Source organism: Scyliorhinus torazame, chromosome 4 (assembly GCF_047496885.1).
Source record: "Scyliorhinus torazame isolate Kashiwa2021f chromosome 4, sScyTor2.1, whole genome shotgun sequence".
Taxonomy (NCBI): domain Eukaryota; kingdom Metazoa; phylum Chordata; class Chondrichthyes; order Carcharhiniformes; family Scyliorhinidae; genus Scyliorhinus; species Scyliorhinus torazame.
In genome coordinates this window covers 332,792,076-332,809,511 of record NC_092710.1, presented here as the reverse complement: position 1 = coordinate 332,809,511, position 17,436 = coordinate 332,792,076, and the positions used below count along the sequence as shown (strand labels likewise).

The 17,436-nt window shown below is 49.3% G+C and overlaps 1 protein-coding gene across 2 annotated transcripts in view; it reads left to right on the top strand.

The window, feature by feature from the left end:
• The first annotated feature begins 1,094 nt into the window (after positions 1–1,094).
• LOC140411147 (CSC1-like protein 2) overlaps positions 1,095–17,436 on the top strand; it is a 187,572-nt gene continuing 171,230 nt past the window's right edge. Inside the window, exon 1 of one of the 2 annotated variants that reach the window (XM_072500213.1) lies at positions 1,095–1,237. The gene's annotated coding sequence lies outside the window, so the exon portion shown is untranslated. Of the gene's footprint in view, positions 1,238–2,864; positions 3,004–17,436 lie in introns of those variants that run through there. The other variant, XM_072500214.1, reaches the window with a different exon arrangement.

Sequence of the window (17,436 nt, the reverse complement as noted above, 5' to 3'; positions counted from 1 at the left end):
TGGGGCAGTGGGTTAGCCCTGTTGCCTGACGGCACCGAGATCCCAGGTTCGATCCCGGCCCTGGGTCACTGTCCGTGTGGAGTTTGCATATTCTCCCCGTGTCTGCGTGGGTTTCGCCTCCACAACACAAAGATGTGCAGGGTAGGTGGATTGACCACGCTAAATTGCCCCTTCATTGGAAAAAATGAATTGGGTACTCTGAATTAAAAAAAGAGGATGGTACGTGTTTATTTTCATAGAACGTATAGTGCAGAAGGAGGCCATTCAGCCCATCGAGTCTGCACCAGCCCTGGGAAAGAGCACCCTACTTAAGCCCCACGCCTCCACCCTATTCCCCCTTTATCCCCATAACCCAATAACCCCACCCTACCTTTTTGTACACTAAGGGCAATCCAGAAATGCCAATCCCCCTAACCCCACGTCTTTGGACTGTGGGAGGAAACCGGAGCATCCGGAGAAATCCCACGCAGACACGGGGAGAACGTGCAGACTCCGCACAGATAGTGACCCAGCGGGGAATTGAACCTGGGACCCTGGAGCTGTGAAGCAACTGTGCTATCCACAATGCTACCGTGCTGCCCGAGCGGGGAGCCTCCAGGTAGTGGGGTTCCCAGGAATCTGCTGCTCTTGTCGTGATCCAGGCTGACACTTCAGCAGGGCAATGAGCACAGCCAGAGGCGCTGACTCTCAGACGAGATATTAAACCAAATCTGCCCTCTCGGGCGCATGCAAAAGATCCCACAAGAAACATAGAAACATAGAAAAAATAGGAGCAGAAGGGGGCCATTTGGCCCTTCAAGCCCACTCCACCATTCATTATGATCATTGCTGACTCTATGAAGAAGAAGGGAGCTGTTGCAAGTGTGCTGCAAACTAACACCATCACAGCTATTTGTGGGATCTTGCTGTGCGCAGCCCAGCCGCCGCCTCCTGTCTGACAACAGTAACTGCAGCTTCAAGGAGCACTCAATCGGCTGGAAGGTATGTATCAGGGATGCCAGTGAGTCTTTCTTTCACTTTGAATGCATTACATTTATTGTGATTTCAGTGGGTGGGGACAGGCTTATTGCATCAGTGAAAGCAGAATAAGGAAGCGCGCATGAGCAGAGGCAGCTGTGTTACTGTGTGTGGGGTGAGGGGGAGAGAGAGAAAGTGGATTGAGATTAAAATGACAGCGGGCCGGTGAACATGAGAGATCGGTGGATGAGAGAGGGGACAGGGAGGTAGTCAATATCAGGTGAGTTTCTCTCCATCGGCGACGCGGTTCAAAAAGTAACTTGGCGAGAGCAGGGAGCGAGGCTGTGTGTGTTTGTATATGGAGAGTAGTTAGTGAGTTGTACCTGGGAGTTAGTTAGTTGTATATGGAGAGTAGTTACTGAGTTGTACCTGGGAGTTAGTTGTATATGGAGAGTTAGTTAGTGAGTTGTACCTGGGAGTTAGTTAGTTGTATATGGGGAGATGGTTAGTGAGTTGCACCTGGTAGTTAGTTGTCTATGGGGAGTTAGTGAGTTGTACCTGGGAGTTAGTTGTATATGGGGAGTTAGTTAGTGAGTTGTATCTGGGAGTTAGTTAGTTGTATATGGGGAGTTATATGGCTGTACATGGGGAGTTAGTTGTATATGGGGAGTTGGGGAGTTAGTTCGATGTAAATGGGGAGTTAGTTAGCTGTATATGGGGAGTTGCAGAGTTAGTTGTACATGGGGAGATGGTTAGTTGTACATGGGGAGATAGTTAGTTGTACATGGGGAGTTGAGGAGTTAGTTAGTTGTACATAGGTAGTTGTATATGGGGAGTTGGTTAGTTAGTTGTACATGGGGAGTTAGCTGTATATGGGGAGTTGGGGAGTTAGCTAGTTATACATGCGTAGTTAGTTAGCTGTACATGGGGAGTTAGTTAGTTGTATATGGGGAGTTATCTAGTTGTACATGGGGAGTTAGTTAGTTATACATGGGTAGTTAGTTAGGTGTATATGGGGAGTTGGGGAGTTAGCTAGTTATCCATGAGTAGTTAGTTAGTTATACATGGGGAGTTAGTTAGTTGTGCATGGGTAGTTAGTTGTATATGGGGAGTTATCTAGTTGTACACGAGGAGTTAGTTAGCTATACATGTGTAGTTAGTTGTATATGGGGAGTAAGTTAGTTGTACATCGGTAGTTAATTAGTTGCAAATGGGGACTTGGGGAGTTAGTTGTATATGGGGAAATAGTTGTACATGGGGAGTTAGTTAGTTGTATATGGGGAGTTGGGGAGTTAGTTAGTTGCACATGGGTAGTTAGTTGTATATGGGGACTTGGGGAGTTAGTTAGTTGTATATGGGGAGTTAGTTAGTTGTACATGGGGAGTTAGTTGTACATGGGGAGTTGTGGAGTTAGTTAGTTGTACACAGGGAGTTAGTTGTATATGGGGAGTTGGGGAGTTCGTTAGTTAGTTGTATATGGGGAGTTAGCTAGTTGTACATGGGGAGTTAATTAGTTAGTTGTACATGGGGAGTTAGTTGTATATGAGAAGTTGGGGAGTTAGTTGTATATGGAGAGTTAGTTAGTGAGTTGTACCTGGGAGTTAGTTAGTTGTATATGGGGAGTTAGTTAGTGAGTTGTACCTGGGAGTTAGTTAGTTGTATATAGGGAGTTGGCAAGTTAGTTGTATATGAGGAGTTAATTAGTTGTATATGGGGAGTTGGGGTGTTAGTTAGTTGTATATGAGAAGTTAGTTGTATATGAGTTAGTTAGTTACTTGTACATGGGGAGTTAATTAGTTGTATATGAGGAGTTAGTTATATATGAGGAGTTAGTTAGTTAGTTGTACATGGGGAGTTAGTTAGTTGCATATGGGGAGTTTATTGCCACGTTAGCTTGTTGGGTGCACTAACTCCCCAATCCCGAACACTGCGCCAAGGAGAGGTGGACCTGTCTTGCGGGAACGTCTTGCAGAAAGTTTTTCAACATTTATTCTCGTGCCCCGGCGCCCAAATAAACACAAAAGTGGGACTTCGATTCTATAACTGGTGAGAAGGATTTGTTTGAGGGCGCACCCATCCACTAAGGCGGAAGTGTGGGCGCGATATCCTCTTTGCTGAAGTCATTATGGGAGAGGTCAAACTTTGTGCTGTGTTTAATGGAAGATCCTGCATTAACCCATTTCGTAAACGTGGGGAAAAGTGCTTTCCACCCAATGAAGTTACAATTTTTGTGACGTCGGACATGGGAATGATCCCACGAAATTAACCTGTTCAGATAATGTTGGCGGGGGGGGGGGATAAATATTGATCGGGGCATCAGAGAGATTCTACTTCCAAATAGCGCCATGTGATCACCTCTATCCACCTTTGGCGGGGCATCAAATTAAAAGGTCTCATCTATAGAGATGGTCCCTCTGACAGTGCAGCACCCTCTCAGCCCTGTGTCAACCTGCTACAGTGTGAACAGAATTGCCAGACCAGCTGACTCACTCAGCCTGCTCCTGGTATTGCAGAACACCAGGAAATTATTTTTTAGTAAAGTTGCAGGGGGGAGAATATTACTTGGACACAAAACACTGCGATATAAATGGTGTTTAACAATTATCAATAGAATCCCTACTGTGCAGAAGGAGGCCATTTGGCCCATCGAGTCTGCATTGACCGTCCAGGTCCATCCACTGACCCCGCCCTATCCCCGTAACTTAACCTGCACATCCCTGGACGCTAAGGGGCAATTTATCATGGCCAATCCACCTAACTTGCACATCTTTGGACTGTGGGAGGAAACCGGAGCACCCGGAGGAAACCCACGCACACACGGGGAGAACATGCAGACTCCGCACAGACAGTGACCCAAGGCCGGAATTGAACCCAGGTCCTTGATGCTGTGAAGCCACAGTGCTAACCACTGTGCCACCAAGCCGCAAATTTTGATTTTGCAAGTTTCACATCTCAAAAGTGTTTTGCAGTCAATTAATTATTTCAGTCCTGTTGTAATACTGAAGGATGTGATATTTAACAGAACAGAAATGAAATGACCAAAAGGAGGTTGTGGAAACGGATCTGCATTGGCTTGATTGTAGAAGACATTTTGAGGGTGATCAAACCGAGCAAATTGAAAGGTTTAATGGAGTAGATTTACAGAAACCACTTACCCTGAGTGAATCTAGAACAAGGTGGAATGATCTTAATATTCAAGCTCCCTAGGGCGGCATGCGGCACAGTGGTTAGCACTGGGACTGAGGCACTGAGGACCCAAGTTCGATCCTGGCTCTGGTTCACTGTCCGTGTGGAGTTTGCACGTTCTCCCTGTGTTTGTGTGGGTTTCGCCCCCACAACCCAAAGATGTGCAGGGTAGTGGATTGGCCACACTAAATTGCCCCTTAATTGGAAAAAATGAATTGGGTACTCTAAATTTAAAAAAAATAAAAACATTTCATTCATTCCTGTTGTGTAGAATATAATGGTGGGATAGTGTGACATTATCCACTTATAAAAATTGCATTAAAACAAAAAAGCAAGGGACTATAAAATGTTGGTAGGCAAAGGGATTTATATGTCGTTGTGTGTGGAACATAGACAGTTAACATGTAGAAGCAGCCAGGGCAGCATGGTGGTACAAAGAACAAAGAAAAGTACAGAACAGGAACAGGCCCTTCGGCCCTCCAAGCCTGTGCCGACCTTGCTGCCCGTCTAAACTAAAATCTCCGTAACCCTCTATTCCCATCCTATTCATGTATTTGTCCAGATGCCCCTTAAATGTCACTATCGTCCCTGCTTCCACCACCTCCTCCGGTAGCGAGTTCCAGGCACCCACTACCCTCTGTGTAAAAAACTTGCCTCGTACATCTACTCTAAACCTTGCCCCTCGCACCTTAAACCTATGCCCCCCAGTAATTGACCCCTCTACACGTTTCCATAGCCTCCTTTCGGTCGTTTCATTTCTGTTCTGTTAAGTATCGCATCCTCCAGTATTACAACAGGACTGTAGTGGGTGCCTGGAACTCACTGCCGGAGGAGGTGGTGGAAGCAGGGACGATAGTGACATTTAAAGGGGGTCTTGACAAATACATGAATAGGAAGGGAATAGAGGGATACGGAGATTTTAGTTTAGATGGGCAGCACGGTCGGCGCAGGTTTGGAGGGCCGAAGGGCCTGTTCCTGTGCTGTACTTTTCTCTGTTCTTTGAAAATCCCCTCGTCGCCGCATTCCGGTGCCTGTTCGGGTACACAGAGGGAGAGTTCAGAATGTCCGATTCACTAACAAGGAAGTCTTTAGGGACTTGTGGAATGAAACCGGAGCATCCGGAGGAATCCCACGCAGACACCACACAGACAGTGGCCCAAGTCGGGAATCGAACCCAGGTCCTTGGCGCTGTGAAGCAACAGTGCTAACCACTGTGCTACCGTGCCGCCCCACTTGGAAGTGTTGTAAGTATTGTGAGCTGTGAGGAAAGTATAGATTTCAACAGGACATAGCGCGCTAGTTCGCTTTCTCATGGTCGTTTTGAACGTCTGCACAGCTCGCTCCGCTAGCCTGTTTGAGGCCGGGTGATAGGGGCTGTTCTCGATTGGTGAATGCTATTTGTTCAGGCAAAATGCTGAAACTCTTCTACGGTTGTCAGACGCTACAGGTAGGCCATGGGTAGCACAAATGCGGCACTGGCCTCTACTGTGGCCACCGAGGATTTTGTCCCCATCTCTTGGATATCCAGCCATATTGAGTGGGCATCAAACAAGATGAGGAACATTCTTCTTTTTAAAAATAAATTTAGAGTCCTCAATTCTTTTTGCAATTAAGGGGCAATTTAGCGTGGCCAATCCACCTACCCTGCACATCTTTGGGTTGTGGGGGCGAAACCCACGCAGACACGGGGAGAATGTGCAAACTCCACACGGACAGTGACCCAGAGCCGGGATCGAACTTGGGACCTCGGCGCCGTGAGGCAACAGGGCTAACCCACTACGCCAACGTGGTGCCCCGAGATGAGGAACATTCTGCCAAGAAAGGGCCAGCGAAGCCCACACGTACCCTCATCCAGGGTCAACCAGGGCCAATCCCATGGGTGGAGGTTGGCTGTGGGTGGCAACGTCTGCTGTCCCTGACACGGGTCACGCTGGTGCACTATAAGTTCAATATCCTTATCTATGTCGGGCCACTAAATGCACCTCCGAGCCCAGATGGGCACTGTGCAATTCTTGCAACAATGGGTCTTGTGCTGCGGCTGGCTCTGTCACTCTGGAACCCCAGAGTATGACTCCATCCTCACAACTGAGTTGGTCTTTGTGAGTGAGGTAAGGCCTTAACTGGTCAGATTTATCACGGTGCCATCCAGTTACGATCTAACTGGGTCACGTTATGTCCAGATCTTTATGACCTGACAATATTGGTAAAGTGTCATAGAAACATAGAATCACAGAATCAAGAATCATAGAATCATAGAATCAAGAATCATAGAATCATAGAATCAAGAATCATAGAATCATAGAATACAATAGAATCATAGAATGCAATAGAATGACTACAGTGCAAAAGGAGGCCATTTGGCCCATTGAGTCTGCACCGGCCCTTGCTCCAATAGAGAACCCTATCTAGGCCCAATCTCCAACTCCTAACCCTGTAACCCCACCTAACTTTGTTTGGGCAATTTAGCATGGCCAGTTCACCTAACCTGCACATCTTTGGAATTTGGGAGGAAACTGGAATACCCGGAGGAAACCCACGCTGACACGGGGAGAACATGCAGACTCCACACAGTCACCCGAGGTCAGAATTGAACCTGGGACCCTGGTGCTGTGGGCAACAGTGCTAACCACAGTGTCAAGAAAGTTTAATGCCAGTATGATCTCATGAGGCACTGGTGGTGGTGCCGGGTTCTGAGAATGTGGGAACTGACTCAGTGCATCATGTTTGAAATGTGTGTGCCTGGCCTATGCTGAAAGATGTAATTGTAGGTCGCCAACAACATGGCCCCCCATTGTACTCTGGCAAAGGCAATTAGAGGTATCAACTTGTCTTCACGGAGGGGTCCCAGCAGAGGCTTGTGGTCAGTTATTTTCTTTTTCCCAATTAAGGGGCAATTTAGCGTGGCCAATCCACCTAGCCTGCACATCTTTGGGTTGTGGGGGCGAAACCCACGCACACATGGGGAGAATGTGCAAACTCCACACAGACAGTGACCCAGGCCGGGATCGAACCCGGATCCTCGGCGCCATGAGGAAATGGGCAGCACGGTAGCATGGTGGTTAGCACAATTGCTTCACAGCTCCAGGGTCCCAGGTTTGATTCCCGGCTTGGTTCACTGCCTGTATGGAGTCTGCACGTTCTCCCCGTGTCTGCATGGGTTTCCTCCGGGTGCTCCGGTTTCCTCCCACAGTCCAAAGATGTGCAGGTTAGGTGGATTGGCCATGCTAAATTGCCCTTAGTGTCCAAAATTGCCCTTAGTGTTGGCTGGGGTTACAGGGTTATGGGGGTAGGGTGGAGGTGTGGATCTTCGGTAGGGTGCTCTTTCCAAGAGCCGGTGCAGACTCGATCGTCCGAATGGCCTCCTTCTGCACTGTAAATTCTATGATTCTATGATTATTGAGAATGTTGCCGATAGACATACTGGTGAAATTTCTCGACACAGGCCTTCTTTCTCGATCTGTGCATATTTCCGATTGATATCAGAACGAGTTCTGGATGTAAAGGCAATTGGTCTCTCTGAACCATCTTCAAATTGCCCTATTCCATATGGTGGTATGTCATTGCAGGTTAAGATGATTGGCTTACCCGGGTCAAAGTGAACCAATAGACTCAATGACTCTAAGGCCTCCTTGACGTGCTGGAGGTCCTGCTCCTGTGGTTCCTTCCAATCCTTTCTGAAGAGCAAGTGCAGTGACGTCAATGTCATTGCTAGGTTGGGAATACAACGACCAGAGTGTAGGTTAGATGGCTTTTGTTTCGGTGCAACATCGTGGGCCGAAGGGCCTGTACTGCGCTGTATTGCTCTATGTTCTATGTTCATAGTAGTTTACCAACCCCAGGAAGGACTTGAATTTGGCCTCGTTCTTAGGTGCCAGGACTTTTCTTATGGATCTCGCCTTGTCTTCAAATGGGTGCAGGACCTTTGAGTCCACTTTGAACCCTGGGTAAGTGACCTCACTAGCTTGGAAAGGTCACTTCCCGTGCGTCAGTCGGATTCCCACATCTCTGAATCTTCTCAATCCCTCTTCATGTAATGTTCCTGTTATTAGAACGACATCCAAAATTGGGGGCAGGATCGGTCCAAGTCAGCCTGGCTTCACTAAAGGGAAATCATGCTTGACAAATCTTCTGGAATGTTTTGAGGAGGTGACCAGTGGAGTGGACAAGGGTGAACCAGTGGATGTTGTGTATCTGGACTTTCAAAAGACTTCTGACAATGTCCCACACAAGAGATTAGTGAGCAAAATTAAAGCTCATTGTATTGGAGTAATGTATTGATGTGGATAGAGAACGGGTTGGCAGACAGGAAGCTGAGAGTGGGAATAAACAGGTCCTTTTCAGAGTGGCAGGCAGTGAGTAGTGGGGTACCGCAGGATGCAGTGCTGGGACCCCAGCTGCTCACAATATACATTAATGATTTGAATGAAGGAATTGCATGCAATATCTCCAAATTTGCAGACCACACTAAGCTGTGTTGCCAATCGGCACCGGAGTCACCAATAATGTTGCTCTTTTTAATGAGTGGAATACTGTCCCACCAATTGGCACCAATAATGTTGCCAAATTAACTAGATATGGCACTTATTAATGATAATATTGCCTTTCAGAGTCGCCAGGTATCGAATGATACCACCACAAGTCTTTACCGGATATCGATCAAAGACCAAACAACCAGTTAGCCAGTTCAAGTTCAAAGATAGTTTATTTACCCACAAGGATTACTTCGACATGCAATATAAAACACTACAAGTTAAACAACACCTAACAACTACAATAACCTATACTTAACTTCAGGGCAACCGGCTCTATGCAGATGAACAAGGCCTTTGTCTGGATCTTGCGTGGCTGGGTAGAAGTGGCTTCATTTCTGTTGGGCTCATCCGTCTGGTAGCGATCGTTGGTCTTGAACTTGCCTTCTGGTCGTAATGCTACACTTGGTTTTAGGCGTAGGCCGGGGCCAAGAGAGACCGAGCACATGGCTGTGTCTCTTTTTGTCCCTCGGGATTTCGCAATCTTTGGGGCGGTCTTTAGCTTTGGACCCAATAATTCGGCAGGCTTCGATCACTGCCTTCGATTTCGGCCAATAAAGGGGTGGGTGCCTTGATGGCTGGGCGTGGCCTGAGCGGTCATTGACCTTGGCTGTTTGGGCTTTCTTAGCAAAGGGAGTGGTGCCGGTTAGTCTGCATCTGTATCGGTTACCTGAGTACAGTCCTTTTGTTCTGGGGAAATGGGCCATTAGAATGCAAACGAGCGGGGGTTTCGATCACGTCTAGCTGTCTGGGTTGCAAATACACACACAAGCTCTGAGTCTGAGTCCTGGGTTGGCCAGAATTCCCATAGAACATAGAACATAACAGCGCAGTACAGGCCCTTCGGCCCTCGATGTTGCGCCGACCTGTGAAACCACTCTAAAGCCCATCTACACTATTCCCTTATTGTCCATATGTCTATCCAATGACCATTTGAATGCCCTTAGTGTTGGCAAGTCCACTACTGTTGCAGGCAGGGCATTCCACGCCCTTACTACTCTCTGAGTAAAGAACCTACCTCTGACATCTGTCTTATATCTATCTCCCCTCAATTTAAAGCTATGTCCCCTCGTGCTAGACATCACCATCTGAGGAAAAAGGCTCTCACTGTCCACCCTATCTAATCCTCTGATCATCTTGTATGCCTCAATTAAGTCACCTCTTAACCTTCTTCTCTCTAACGAAAACAGCCTCAAGTCCCTCAGCCTTCCCTCATAAGATCTTCCCTCCATACCAGGCAACATTCTGGTAAATCTCCTCTGCACCCTTTCCAATGCTTCCACATCCTTCCTATAATGCGGCGACCAGAATTGCACACAATACTCCAAATGCGGCCGCACCAGAGTTTTGTACAGCTGCAACATGACCTCATGACTCCGAAACTCAATCCCTCTACCAATAAAAGCTAACACACCGTATGCCTTCTTAACAACCCTCTCAACCTGGGTGGCAACTTTCAGGGATCTATGTACATGGACACCGAGATCTCTCTGCTCATCCACACTACCAAGAATCTTACCATTAGCCCAGTACTCTAAATTCCTGTTATTCCTTCCAAAATGAATCACCTCACACTTTTCTGCATGAAACTCCATTTGCCACCTCTCAGCCCAGCGCTGCAGCTTATCTATGTCCCTCTGTAACCCAGTTTGCACTCACCGTCTGTGTGGTGGCCCGTGGCAATACCAGAGAGATTTACAGTATAACTGAACAAGGGTTTATTGGTAATCATTAAAGGTAAACTATGCAGAGGCACAGAATGACTAAAACAGTTTGTCACTCTCTGGCTCCAAGGTCCACTTTGCCTGGAAACCTACTCCCAGGGCCCCGTGTGGTGCTTTTTCTCCATTGGTCGGGGTTTGTGCACTCCCATGCGACAGGCCCCGAGCAGGTCACATGGACCACGAGGGCTCGCCCCTTAAAGGGACCACGCCACCACAATGTTCATAACTGGTTGAGGTGGTTAAAAAGACATTTAGATGGTCAGCACGGTGGTGCAGTGGTTAGCACTGCTGCCTCACAGCGCTGAGGTCCCAGGTTCGATCCCGGCCTTGGGTCACTGTCCGTGTGGACTTTGCACATTCTCCCCGTGTTTGCGTGGGTTTCGCCCCCACAACCCAAAAATGTGCAAACTAGGTGGATTGGCCACGCTAAATTGCCCCTTAATTGGAAAAAATGAATTGGGTACTCTAAATTAAAAATAGAAAAGACATTTAGATGGGCAGCACGGTGGCGCAGTGGTTGTCACTGCTGCCTCACAGCGCCAAGGTCCCAGGTTCAATCCCGGTTCTGGGTCACTTTCCACGTGGAGTTTGCATATTCTCCCCGTGTTTGCGTGGGGTTTCATCCCCACAACCCAAAAATGTGCAGGGTAGGTGGATTGATCACGCTAAATTGGTCCTTAATTTGAAAAAAAAATGTATTGAGTACTCTAAAAAAATTTTTTTTTTTTAAAAGGGCATTTAGAATCCTGGGTTTTATAAATAGAAGCTCAGAGTATAAGAGTGGGAAGTTACGAGGAACCTTTATAAAACTCTGGTTTGTGCTCAACATCAGGATTGTGTCCAATTTGGGCATCGTACTTTAAGAAGGATGTGAAGGCTTCAGAGAAGGTGCGGAAAAGATTCATGAGAATGGTTCCCAGGATGAGGGCATCCGTTTCATGAATAAATTTAAGAAGATGTTTCTATATTACCACAGAAAATAGTTCAGGCCAAAATGTTGTGTAATTTCAAGAAGGAATTGGATATAGGTTTTGGGGCTAAAGGGATCGAGGGATATGGAGGGAAGACGGGATCATGGTATTGAACCTGATGACTTCCGGGTGCGGCTATGCAGAGCTAGGTCGCATATTCGGCAGCTCCTGCTTGGAACGGACTTTTGGGCTCTTTTACAGGGCCCCCACGGCATTTGTTTGACATTTCCCGGTGTGGGAAGAAGGCGGCGATATTCCCCCGACAGTGTCCCCCAGGAAGGGTATGTCTCTTGGTTGCCAGACACACGCAGAAACAGTGAAAGATTTGGCTGCAACTACAGGATAAACAGGGCCTCTTCCAGCATGCAGGCGGGGGAAGGGCAAGCTTAAAGCTGCAAGCTGACCTGAGGGCCTGTATCAAAGGTGAATTCTAGCAGCAGAGGGAACAACTGTGAAAAGACCTCATCAAGGCCACTGAAGGGACTTCCGGTTGCGGTGATGCCTAGCTAGCCGCACGCTTCGGCGGCTCCAGCTCCGACGGACCTTCGGGCTCTTTTAAGAGCCTCAACGGGGAATTTTTCGACGACGCAACCCGGTGTGGGGCGTGTGAGAAGGGAGTCCCCCCCAAACGAAGGAGGAAAAAACCGGCGGCGGCGGCTGCAGCGCGAGGAATCGTCGACCAAAGGGTCAGAAAGAGAGAAGTACAAGATGGCGGCGGAGAAAGCGCAGGCGACATGGGGGCCTGAGCATGAAATTGTGAGACGGTGCGTGGAGCTGCTGAAGAGGGAGGTGCTGACCCCGTTGCTACAGGCAATTGAGGGGCTCAAGGAGACATTAAAGACCCAGGAGACAGAGCTCCGTGTGGTGGAGCAGAAGGTGACAGATATTGAGGACGAGATCCTGGGCCTGGCGGTTAAGACACAGACGCACGAGGCACTTCATAAAAAGTGTACTGAAAGGATCGAAGCCCTAGAAAATGGAGCGCGAAGGAAGAACCTTCGGATACTGGGTCTCCCTGAGGGTGTGGAAGGAGTGGACTGTGGAGCGTACGCAAGTACGATGCTGAGCTCACTGATGGGTGCTGAGGCCCCTACGGGCCCCTTGGAGGTGGAGTGGGCAAATCGGATTCCGGCGAGAAGACCAAAAGCGGGAGAACCACCCAGGGCGATAATCGTGCGATTTTACCGCCTTAAGGATAGAGAAGAGGTCCTGAGGTGGGCTAAAAAGGTGCGGAGTAGCAGATGGGAGAATGCAGTGGTACGGGTATACCAGGATTGGAGTGCGGAGGTGGCGAGAAGGAGGGCGAGCTTCAACCGAGCCAAAGAGGTGTTGCATAAAAGGAAGGTGAAGTTCGGGATGCTGCAGCCGGCAAGACTATGGGTCATGTATCAGGAGAGACACCATTATTTCGAGACGGCGGAGGAAGCATGGACCTTCATCAAAGAAGAGAAATTGGATCGGAACTGAGGGACTGATGCTGCAGGAAGTGTTATTGTTAATGTTACGGTGGAAGTTAATTGAGAAGTAAACAGGGAAGGGGGGAGACATTGGGGAAATGTGGGCGCCGGTGAGGGGGAAAGACGGGACATAGTTGGAGAATGGGGAAGGGGAGGGGGAGGGGAAAGGGAGCTGCGCCATAAGAGGCGGGTCAGGTAAAGGGATGTTCCCGCACCAGAAAGAATAAGGCGGGAAGACAGGCGCAAGGCGGATGGGAGTTCCCCACATGGGGAGGTCGAGGAGTGAGCAGGAGTAGCCGGGGTCAGTTGAAGTCAGCTGACTTACGGAAGTAATATGGGGGGAGCAATCAAGCTAGAAAGAGATCTAGCGGGGAGGGGAGGAGGGAGGGAGAAGGGGGGGGGGGGGACAACTGGGTTGCTGCTGCGGAAATCCAAAAGGAAATGGCTAAAGAGTGGGTGGGCGGGGATGGTGTGCGACGCTGGGGGAGCGAGCGGGAGCGCGGAGGCGGGATATGGGACTGGCCTAGAGAAGGTAATGGCTAGTCGACACGGGAGGGGGGCAGGTAGCCCCCTAGTGAGGCTGATCACGTGGAACGTGAGAGGCCTGAACGGACCGATAAAAAGGGCCCGAGTGCTCGCGCATTTGAAAGGACTAAGGGCAGACGTGGTTATGCTCCAAGAGACGCACCTAAAGGTGGCGGACCAAGTTAGGCTAAGGAAAGGATGGGTGGGACAGGTGTTCCACTCAGGACTGGACGCAAAGAATAGAGGGGTGGCCATTTTGGTGGGGAAACAGGTCGCATTTGAAGCAAAGAACATCGTAGCAGATAGCGGAGGTAGATATGTAATGGTGAGTGGCAGGCTGGAGGGAATGGAGGTCGTGTTGGTTAACGTGTATGCCCCAAACTGGGACGATGCGGGATTTATGAGACGGATGCTGGGGCGTATACCGGACCTGGAGGTAGGAAACTTGATTTTAGGAGGGGACTTTAATACGGTGCTGGACCCGGGGCTAGATAGATCCAGCTCAAGGACCGGAAGAAGGCCGGCAGCGGCCAAGGTACTTAAGGGGTTTATGGACCAAATGGGGGGAGTGGATCCATGGCGATTTCTTAGACCTAGGGCTAGGGAGTATTCCTTCTTCTCCCATGTCCATAAAGTGTACTCCCGGATAGATTTTTTTGTTTTGGGAAGGTCGTTGATCTCTAGGGTGGAAGAAGCTGAGTACTCAGCCATAGCGGTTTCGGATCATGCCCCACATTGGGTGGACCTGGAATTAGGAGAGGAAAGGGAGCAGAGAACACTCTGGCGATTAGATGTGGGACTGATGGCGGATGAGGGAGTGTGTGCAAGAGTGCGGGGGTGTATTGAGAGATACCTGGAGGTCAATGACGACGGCGAGGTCCCTGTGGGAGTGGTATGGGAAGCACTAAAAGCGGTGGTCAGAGGAGAGCTGATCTCCATTGGGGCCCACAAAAGGAAAACAGAGGCCAAGGAAAGGGAAAGATTACTGGGGGAGATTTTAAGGGTGGATAGGGAATTTGCAGAGACCCCGGAGGAGGAATTGTACAGGGAGAGGAGACGACTCCAGACGGAATTTGACCTTCTGACCACCAGAAAGGCGGAGGTACTGTGGAGGAAGGCACAGGGGAGGAGGTATGAATATGGGGAAAAGGCGAGTCGCCTGTTGGCTCATCAATTGCGAAAGAGGGCAGCAGCGAGGGAAATAGGAGGAATTAGAGACGAAAGGGGAGACACGGTGCGAAGGGCAGGAAAGATAAATGAGGTGTTCAAGACCTTCTATGAGGAACTGTATAGGTCTCAACCCCCAGAGGGAGAGGAGGGGATGCGGCAGTTCCTGGACCAATTGAGGTTCCCGAAAGTGGAGGAGCGGGGGGTGGTAGGCCTGGGGGCACCGATTGGGGTGGACGAGGTTATTAAGGGACTGGGAAGCATGCAAGCAGGGAAGGCCCCAGGACCAGACGGGTTCCCGGTGGAGTATTACAGAAAATATGTGGACTTGTTGGCCCCGTTGATGGTGAGGACGTTCAATGAGGCCAGGAAAGGGGGGACTCTACCCCCGACGATGTCGGAGGCGACGATATCGTTAATTTTGAAGAGGGATAAAGATCCGTTGCAGTGCGGGTCCTATAGACCCATTTCATTGTTGAACGTGGACGCCAAATTGTTGGCAAAGGTGCTGGCATCGAGGATAGAGGACTGTGTCCCGGGGGTGGTGCACGAAGATCAGACAGGGTTCGTAAAAGGGAGACAACTGAATGTTAACGTGCGACGACTATTAGGGGTGATAATGATGCCCCCAGTGGAGGGGGAGGCAGAGATAGTGGCGGCAATGGACGCAGAGAAGGCATTTGATAGGGTGGAGTGGGAGTATTTATGGGAAGTGTTAAGGAGGTTTGGGTTTGGGAACGGGTTTATTAGCTGGGTTAGACTTCTTTATGGGGCTCCAACGGCAAGCGTAGTTACAGGTCGACATAGATCGGAGTATTTCCGACTATATAGGGGAACAAGACAGGGATGCCCGCTGTCTCCATTGTTGTTCGCGTTGGCAATTGAACCTCTGGCCATGGCGTTGAGAGACTCCAGGAAATGGAGAGGGGTGATTAGAGGGGGAGAAGAACACCGAGTCTCGTTATATGCGGATGACCTATTGTTATACGTGTCGGACCCAGCGGGGGGAATGATAGAGGTTATGCAAATTTTGAGGGGGTTCGGGGATTTCTCGGGGTATAGGCTAAACATGGGAAAGAGTGAATTATTTGTGATACATCCAGGGGACCAGAGTAGAGAGATAGAAGGCTTGCCTCTAAGGAAAGTGGAAAGAAACTTCCGATACCTGGGGATTCAGATCGCTAGGAGCTGGGGAACCTTGCACAGACTTAATCTGACACGGTTGGTAGAACAAATGGAGGAGGACCTCAAGAGGTGGGACATGCAGCCTCTATCGCTGGCGGGCAGGGTGCAAGCAATTAAGATGATGGTCCTCCCGAGGTTCTTATTTGTATTTCAATGTCTCCCTATACTAATCACTAAGACCTTTTTTAATAAAATAGACAGGAGCATCACGAGCTTCGTGTGGGCAGGGAAAGTTCCGAGAGTAAGGAGGGGGTTCCTTCAGCGTAGTAGGGACAGAGGAGGATTGGCACTACCGAACTTGGGCGATTACTATTGGGCCGCCAATGTGGCAATGATACGTAAATGGATGATGGAGGGTGAGGGAGCGGCGTGGGAAAGACTGGAGAGAAAGTCCTGTAAAGGGACGAGTTTAGAGGCGCTGGTGACGGCGCCGCTACCGATCTCACCTAAAAAGTTTACCACGAACCCGGTGGTGGCGGCAACATTGAATATCTGGGGACAGTGGAGGCGACAGAGAGGGGTGCGGGGAGCCCTGGTGGGGTCCCCAATCAGGAACAACCATAGGTTCGCCCCAGGAAGAATGGATGGAGGATTTCAGAGCTGGTTCCAGTTGGGAATTAGGAGGGTGGGAGATTTATTTATAGATGGGACTTTTGCGAGCTTGGGAGCATTGGAGGAAAAGTATAAGTTGCCCCGGGGAAATTTCTTGAGATATATGCAGGTGAGGGCATTTACTAGACAACAGGTGAGGGAATTTCCATTGCTCCCGACACAGGGGATACAGGACAGGGTGCTTTCAGGGGTGTGGGTCGGAGAGGGCAAGGTGTCAGAGATTTACCGAGAGATGAGGGAAGAGGGGGAGGAGTCGGTGGGCGAACTAAAAGGAAAGTGGGAAGAAGAACTAGGGGAGGAGATAGAGGAGGGTATGTGGGCTGATGCCCTAAGCAGGGTAAATTCCTCTTCCTCATGCGCCAGGCTTAGCCTGATTCAATTTAAGGTGCTACATAGAGCACACATAACGGGAGCAAGATTGAGCAGGTTCTTTGGAGTGGAGGACAAATGTGGGAGGTGTGGCGGGAGCCCGGCAAACCACGCACATATGTTTTGGGCATGCGCGGCACTGGAAGGGTATTGGAAGGGAGTGACGGGAGTGATTTCGCGGGTGGTGAAGGCCCGGGTCAAACCAGGCTGGGGGTTAGCTCTATTTGGAGTTGCGGAAGAGCCGGGAGTGCAGGAGGCGAAAGAGGCCGACGTTGTGGCCTTTGCGTCCCTAGTAGCCCGGCGCAGGATCCTACTCATGTGGAAGGAGGCGAAACCCCCCGGACTGGAGGCCTGGGTAAATGATATGGCGGGGTTCATTAAACTGGAGCAGATAAAGTTTGCCCTGAGAGGATCGGCTCAAGGGTTCACCAGGCGGTGGCAGCCATTTCTCGACTACCTAGGGGAACGTTAGAGGGAAGACAGATGACCAGCAGCAGCAACCCAGGGGGAAGGGGGGGGCAGGGGGGAGGGGGGGGGGGTTTAGTTTAAGTTTAGGTCAAAGATAAAGGGGTTTTGTTACTTGTGTATTGTTTAAAATTTCTGTATTGTTATTGTTGCGTTTGCTTTGTAAGAGGGGAAAAATTGTTGTTTGGGAAAAAATTTTCAATAAAACATTTATATAAAAAAAAAAAAAAAAAAAAAAAAAATGGTATTGAACCTGATGATCAACCATGATCATAATAAATGGCGAAGC